The sequence below is a fragment of the Astyanax mexicanus genome, chromosome 11 (genome assembly GCF_023375975.1).
Source record: "Astyanax mexicanus isolate ESR-SI-001 chromosome 11, AstMex3_surface, whole genome shotgun sequence".
NCBI lineage: Eukaryota > Metazoa > Chordata > Actinopteri > Characiformes > Acestrorhamphidae > Astyanax > Astyanax mexicanus.
Window position 1 is genome coordinate 30,576,562 of NC_064418.1, and position 8,609 is coordinate 30,585,170.

An 8,609-nucleotide genomic window follows, 5' to 3' on the forward strand; every position below is an offset into this window, starting at 1 on the left:
AAAGCTTCACGGTTTACATTCAAAAATGTAAGTGACCTGTATCTGTGTGTAATGTGAACAAATCTGTCCCTGAAACTCCTCATGTTTGCACATTGATACGTGTATAAATATCGCCTTCTTCACCAAAAACAAAAAACGTGATATTTCAGAATCGACTCGTAGCTTTATAAAGGTGAAATGGATAAATTAGCAGCTCATATGTGGAGCATCTTTTTTTCTCGAGTGAAGAAACAGCAAACAGCTGGTCTGAAGTGCTCAAGGATGTAAAAAAAAAGGCCAGGCGGTTTGCTTTTGCTGTTTTTGCAGCTATAACTGCACAGCTGCACCAAGAGATGTAAAAGAGAAAGCAAAAAGATGCATGAATTCTGATTTGACTGTTCACATTCATATCACATGTCAATGGATCTGATACGTATCCGATTTAGGACCACATATGAAAGTGACTCAAATCTGATTTGAAAAAAAAAAAAAAAAAAAAACGGATTTGGCATGTTCACACAGCAAAAAAAAAATCAGATCTGAGCCACATTGAGCAAAACATGGGATTTAATTCTGTTCAAAGTGCTAGTCAGCTTGTTAAAGAAGTCTATTGGCTGTTGATTGTTGGGACACGGTTTGCAGTATCAGAGTATTTAGAGTATATCGAATTTTAACTTTATAATTTCTGAAGATTCATGCAGCTTCTACTTGTATAACTGTTTTTCTAGTTCTCTAGAAGTTCTCTAGAATAGCACCTTCCAAAGTAAACTACTCTCAATTACTTAGTTTACATTTCATTGTGAAAAATCTGACAAAAAAAATTGGACGTCCACTTTTAATTCCCTTAAAGGAAGACAATTTAATGACATAATTTGTTGCTGGTCATCATTCATCACATTTCTCTCTCTTTCTCTCTCTCATACGTTCTCTCTTGCTCTCTCTCTCTCCCCTTTCTCTTTTCTTCGTTCTTCCTGAAATGAAAATAGATATATGGGCTGGGAGACATAAATCAGTAGAATAGGGACCTTTAGCAGGGCGGAGTGTGAATAAATCAGTGTGTGTGTGCGCGCACTGAAGCGTGAAATGATTCTGTTAACATGTCATCTGTCGGCGGCCTCACACACTCCCTCGTCAGGCTGCCCTCCGACGCTGAGATTATGAGGGGGCGTGTGGAGACTTCACTGTGTCAGTGGGAGATGTTGGGCTCATAATGAAGGACATCTGTGACTGGATCAGCCGCTCAAAACACGGTTACAGTTTGGCTCAGTGTAATCTCAATACAGAGTGATGCATGTAGAGAAGTAATATCTTTGGTTGTGACACACTGTATCACATGTTCTAGTGTACGACAAGTTGCAGAATCCTTATATTAGTAATTCATATGCAGGGGTTGGACAATGAAACTGAAACAGACCACAATAATTTATTGTCTCGACGGACAGTTCTGATGGAAACAGGAGAGTTGAGGTGAACATTAAATTCTGTTTTTTGGATACACCTGGGTTAGCACCCGAACATCCCTTTCAGACAGTTTCCTCTTTTATCCACAGTTAATCCTGTTGGATGTGGTTTGTCCTTCTTGTTGGTATGCTGACATTAACCTGGATATCGTGGCTCTTGATTCATCACAAAGACTTGCTGTCTTGGTCACAGATGCGCCAGCAAGACGTGCACCAACAATTTGTCCTCTTTGAACTCTGGAGAAGACATGAGGTTGTTCTCACCCTCCTTGTGTCTTGGGTAACTGGTTAATTGGGTAAGGCCTTGGGTGGTGAGTGGGTGGGATAAGTGGCTCATCTACACTGGATTAAAAAAATATATTATTCAGTATAAATATTAATTAAAATACTGAGTGATGCAGCTGTTTAAGTGAAGGGCCTATTGTCAGAAGATTGCCCAAGATTTTGCCCCAAGAGGGAATAACTTATGTAATTATAATGCAATGAATAGATAATAATCACATATTACAGCCGTAACACAGGAGCAGATATAAATATCTAAAAAATACATGCACAGGTCTAAATATGATTATATAAGCTACAAATATAGTAAAATCAATAAATACAGAAAAAATACAGAAAATATTATAATGTTACGTAGTGATTGAGGTGTCAGATGTCTGCATGATTCTGTGTAATATGTAAGAAACTAAGGCTGCACAATATATAATTTAATGTGCAGTGTCTGTGCAATGCAAAATAAAACTTTAATTTTAACATTATTTTGCTGCTAAATTCAAAAGGAAAACAACTTTTTTTAATTATACTTGTGCATCTCAAAAATGAGAATATCATTGAAAAGTGACTTCATATTATACTCATAATAAATATATGTATCACACACCTTTTAAGCTGTCATGGTTTGTACAGAATTGCAGACACGTGCAAAAACTGGTAAAAGTATATAAAGTTTATTAAAACAATAAACAGATGTAATCGTCCATCAGTAAACAGAGCAATGAAGACAAAACCATACCATAAACGAGAAACAGTCCAGAGTTCATACACGAGAGATCCAATATCAGAGGTAATCCAAGAGGCAGTAGTGAAAACACAGTCCAGGTAATACACAAGCAATCCAGTATCAGAGGCAAAGGCAATAATCGGCGTCGAGAAAACAAAAGCAAGGTCATACACAAGATAAACTGAAGACAAGAGAAATAGAACGCTTTGTAATGAGGAGAACCTACAATACGCGGCGTGTGTGTTTGTCTGGCGTGCACCTTTATAGTGCCAGTAATCAGTATTCGGGACTTCCTGGAGGAAGCAGGTGAGGTGTCACGTGATCAGGTGAGTGCGTGATGTCAGCGGGTGGTGCATTCTGGGTAGTGTAGTTGTTGACCTGAGAACCTCCGTTAGAGCTTGGTGTGGAAGGGACAGAGGAGCTAACAGCACCAGACGTGACAGTACCTCCCCCCAAGGGAGTCGGAACGGAGCCGGAACGGGGACGACCACGACGACGTCCACCCGACGGGTAGGGAGTACCGGCGGGAGGACCAGGCGTAACCTCAGAGGTGCCGGACAGGCGGGGGTTGCCGCGGGCGGCACGTCATCAGGAACACCCTCAGCAAGCGGACCTGGGACAAGAGGCTTGAGCAGAGAGACATGGAACGAGTTATGCACTCTGTACTGAGCAGGCAACTCAATCTTATAAGTCACCTCATTAACCTGAGACAAAACCTTAAATGGGCCAATATACTTAGGCAGCAGTTTCCTACAGGCCCCCTCAAACCTCAAGTCCCGGGTCGACAACCACACCCTGTCTCCGGGTTGGTATTGGGGGGTGGTACCACGGTGTCTGTCGGACTGCTCCTTATACTTGCGTAAAACCTCCGAGATCTGCTGATGCATCTCCTCCCACACCTGCTCACTCCGCTTCATCCAGTCGTCAACAGCGGGTATCTCAGTGGACGACGCTGTCCACGGAGCTAACGGAGGCTGATAACCCAGAATGCACTGAAAGGGAGTGAGACCAGACGTGGAGTTAATTAGAGAATTTTGAGCTATCTCAGCCCAAATCAAATACTGTGACCATTCAGTAGCATGTTTAAAGCAGTATAGCCTTAAAAACTTTCCCAACTCCTGGTTTACTCTCTCACATTGACCGTTGCTAGTGGGGTGAAACCCAGAAGTGAGACTCACGTGTACACCTAAGTGTTCAAAGAATGATTTCCATACCCGAGAAGTAAATTGAGGACCTCTATCTGACAAAATGTCCTCCGGGACCCCAAAATGTTTGAAAATGTGTGTGTATATAGCTTGGGCTGTCTGAAGAGCAGTAGGTAGTGCAGGAAAAGGGATAAATTTAACCCCCCTAGAAAATCTGTCTACAACTGTAAGGATAGTAGTGTAACCTTCAGATTCGGGTAAATCTGTAACAAAATCTACAGCAATATGTGACCATGGTCGTTCAGGAACAGGCAGAGGACATAGTTTACCGGCTGGAAGGGTTTTGGGTGTTTTGCATTGTGCGCAGACTGAACATGAAACTACGAAAGCTTGAATGTCAGCTTGCATAGTTTCCCACCAATACCGAGCTGAGATTAATTGTAGCGTACGTGTAACACCAGGGTGACCAGAAGTAAGGGCAGCATGTGCCCAGCCAATGAGTTGATCACAAAATTGTTCGGGTACATAAATCTTGTGAGGAGGACAACCCTCCGGAGGTTGTGTGTTGGCTAGACTGCTGAATGAGGTCATCTAGTTCCCATCTAATAGCTGCTACTCTAACAGTGGGTGGCAGAATGTGTTCAGGCTCGGAAGCGCAGCATGTGTCGTCTGGAGAATTAAAAACATGGGATAAGGCATCAGCCTTAGTATTACGATTACCTGGACGAAACGAGATAGAAAAATTGAAGCGAGAGAAAAACAATGACCAACGAGCTTGACGGGGGTTTAGGCGTTTAGCTGTACGGAGATATTCTAGGTTCTTGTGATCAGTTAGAACGGTGAATGGATGTGCAGCACCTTCCAGCCAGTGACGCCACTCCTCTAGAGCCAGTTTAACAGCCAGCAGCTCTCTATCCCCTATCCCATAATTACGCTCCGCTGGTGACATTTTCCGCGAGAAAAAGGCTATGGGATGTAGTTTAGGCGGTGAACCACTGCGTTGGGAGAGAACTGCTCCTATGCCAGTATTAGAAGCATCGACTTCAACTACAAAGGGTAGGTCAGGATTAGGATGTTTGAGAATGGGGGCAGAGTCGAAGGCGGCTTTTAACTTCTGGAAAGCTTGGTTAGCTTCAGGGGACCACTTAAGAATTTTGGTGGCATTCTTAGTGAGTGCTGTAAGTGGGGCAGCTATACTGCTAAAGTTTCGTATGAAACGCCTGTAAAAATTTGCGAACCCTAAGAAACGTTGGAGGTCTTTGATGGATTGGGGAACAGGCCAACTAGTTACGGTGTCTACCTTAGAGTCATCCATGAGAACTCCCTGGGAGCTGATGACATAGCCGAGAAATGCGACTCGCTGAAGGTGGAACTCGCATTTCTCGGCCTTAGCATAGAGATTGTTCTCCAATAGCCTTTGAAGAACCGAACGAACGTGTTGAACATGCGATTCAAGATCGGGGGAATAAATCAAAATGTCATCTATAAAAAGAGTGACGTGTTTTCCAATCATGTCCCTAAATATGTCATTCATAAAGGACTGAAATACTGCGGGGGCGTTAGCGAGACCATAGCTCATAACCAAATACTTGTAGTGGCCATTGGTGGTAGTGAACACTGTTTTCCACTCATCCCCCTCTCTAATGCGAATCAAATTATACGCACTACGCAGATCAAGCTTGGTAAAGTAAGAGGCCTGACGTAGTTGCTCGAGAGCACAAGGAATGAGGGGCAAAGGGTAAGCAAACTTCTTAGTTATGGCATTCAAACCTCTATAATCAATACAGGGTCTCAGTCCCCCGTCCTTTTTCTTTACAAAGAAAAACCCTGAACCGACAGGGGACTTTGACGGCCGAATGAAACCCTGAGCTAACACTTCGGTAACATAATCGTTCATAGCCTTTTCCTCATCGAGAGTGAGGGGGTAGACTCTAGCTTTGGGTAGGGTGGCACCCTCCACTAGGTCGATAGCACAATCATAAGAGCGATGTGGAGGTAATTTAGTAGCGTTATCCTTGCTAAACACCTCTAAAAAATCTGAATATTCAGCGGGTATAACAATGGGATCAGAAACCTCAGGACTTTCTACAGAAGTGGACTGAATGATAAGACTATCCAAGGCTAAACAATGTTCATGACAGTGAGAAGACCAAACCGTGATATCCCCATCGCGCCAGGAGACAGTGGGATCGTGGGTTTTCAGCCATGGCATGCCCAGGATAACAGGATGCTCGGTGCAGGGAAGCACGAAAAGTGGCAGTTCCTCAAAATGAAGAGCGCTGGCTTGCAGGGTGATGGGTAGTGTCTGTAGAGTAACAGGTTTGGAGCGAACCGTCTTCCCGTCCACAGCATGGATGGATAAAGGACGCAGGAGTTCTCGGGTGGGTACGTTATGCTCCTTAACCAGGTCCAGACTGATGAAGTTCCCTTCCGACCCGGAATCTACAAGCGCTGAGACAGAGAGCATACCATCAGGCAATACAATATTTACTGGTAAAGAGAAACATTTAGAACGAAGAATTGTGTTTTGCTTACGTACCACGTTAGCGTGTGGAGAGCACTCCACGCGCTGTCCCAGGGCTGGAGCTTTCACAGGTCGGGTCAGGAGACCACACTCAGCCTTGAAATGACCGGCCTCCCCACAATAAAGGCATAAACGAAGCCTGATACGGCGCTGTCGCTCCTCTGGAGTTAACCGGGTTTTCTGGATGTCCATGGGCTCTGGGGCAGACAGCGCAGCTTTCTCTGGTGTGGGGGCGCGGGGCAGAGTCACAGGAGTGTGTTGAGCGCAAGGGCTGGTCTTGGGGCGGCGCGAGAGAAGTTGATCCAACCGGATAGATAGTGAGATGAGCTGGTCCAGAGTCAGTGAATCATCTCTGCAGGCTAACTCCCTCTGTATATCTGGGTTAAGTCCGCATCTGAACACGTTGATCAAAGCAGCGTTATTCCACCCACTACCAGCTGCAAGAGTGCGGAACTCCAAAGCGTAGGAAGCCACCGGCTTCTGACCTTGCTTGAGAGCCAGCAAAAGTTCTCCATTAGACTGTCCATAACGCGAATGATCAAAAACTGAGCGAAAAGTGGCCAAAAAGTCAGTGTAACTAGCCCCAGAAACTTCCTCCCAAATAGCTGTTGCCCACTCTAGTGCCTTACCAGAAAGCCGGGAGATAATAAAACCGATCTTAGCATTATCGGTTGTAGGTGGTGAATTACTGAAAAACACTGAGCATTGTAAAAGAAAACCGGTGCATTTTTCCGGATTCCCATCAAAAATCTCCGGTTTACACACAGAAAAACCAGGCACAGAGGATTTAGCGTTGGGCACACTGGTGTTAGCTAAAGGGCTAGGGCTAGGCTCAGTTAAGCCTCTGAGGTGAGCTAACAGCTCAGTAAGTTGTTGCTGCTGCGTGGTTTGCTGGCGGGCTAGCTCCGAAACAGCTTGGGTCACACCAGCGAGCATTTGCTGGTGCTGACCGAGTAGCCTCCCCTGGTTGGCTAAACCAGATTTAATAGCCTCAGTATCCGCTATCTGATCTTGAACGGCCGCGTGTTCTGTCATGGTTTGTACAGAATTGCAGACACGTGCAGATACTGATAAAAGTATATAAAGTTTATTAAAACAATAAACAGATGTAATCGTAGTCGATACAGAAAAATGGGTGATCACCAGTAAACAGAGCAATGAAGACAAAACCATACCATAAACGAGAAACAGTCCAGAGTTCATACACGAGAGATCCAATATCAGAGGTAATCCAAGAGGCAGTAGTGAAAACACAGTCCAGGTAATACACAAGCAATCCAGTATCAGAGGCAAAGGCAATAATCGGCGTCGAGAAAACAAAAGCAAGGTCATACACAAGATAAACTGAAGACAAGAGATATAGAACGCTTTGTAATGAGGAGAACCTACAATACGCGGCGTGTGTGTTTGTCTGGCGTGCACCTTTATAGTGCCAGTAATCAGTATTCGGGACTTCCTGGAGGAAGCAGGTGAGGTGTCACGTGATCAGGTGAGTGCGTGATGTCAGCGGGTGGTGCATTCTGGGTAGTGTAGTTGTTGACCTGAGAACCTCCATTAGAGCTTGGTGTGGAAGGGACAGAGGAGCTAACAGCACCAGACATGACATAAGCGTTTATTTATTTTATTGTTGATGATTATGGCTCACACATAATAAAAACCCCAAAATCAGTGTTTTAGAAAATAAGAATATTATATAAGACTACAGGTAATTGGTACTTTTGGCAGTGTGCCAAGTCCGTCTGGAAAATGAAATCTGCATCTCTATAAAGGTTTTCAGCAGAGGGAAGCATGAAGCGCTGTAAGATTTTCTGGGAAAACACAATACTGACTTTGGACTTGATAAAACACAGTGGATCAACACCAGCAGATGACAAGTCTCTCCAAACAATCACTGACCATCAGTAAATTTTATATTTCATTTGGAAATCAAGGGACCAGAGTCTGGAGGAAGAGTGGAGAGACACACAGTCTATTTGCTTGAGGTCTAGTGTGAAGTTTCTACAATCAGTGATGGTTTGGAGAGACATGTCATCTGCTGGTGTTGATCCATGCACTAGTACATCTAGTATATTTTACATATTATGTACCAGGGGCATATATATATATATATATATATATAATATACATAAAATATTGTAATGTCAATTTGTATTAAAATATTATGCAGCCGTAATTGTAACCATTACACAAAACTGTATGTCTATTTTAGTGACATTCAGAAATATCCTTGATCTCTTTATCTAATGGTTGGCCTCCAGGTGTGAGTGACTAAACATTAATATGAAATTGTCTAGTATACTACTTCCAGTGCATACTCTGCATACCTCCACTCTCTCTGAGAGCAATGCACATTTGCCATCAAAGCTTCAAAGCCATCCTAAAAGTTGTTTAGGACGTAAAGGATTGTGGAACTAATCCACATGTTTATCAGTTGCTTACCCAGTAGAGCTTGCAGCTCATGATCCAGCATGGAGGGCTTTCTTGCCCTATTTGCATTC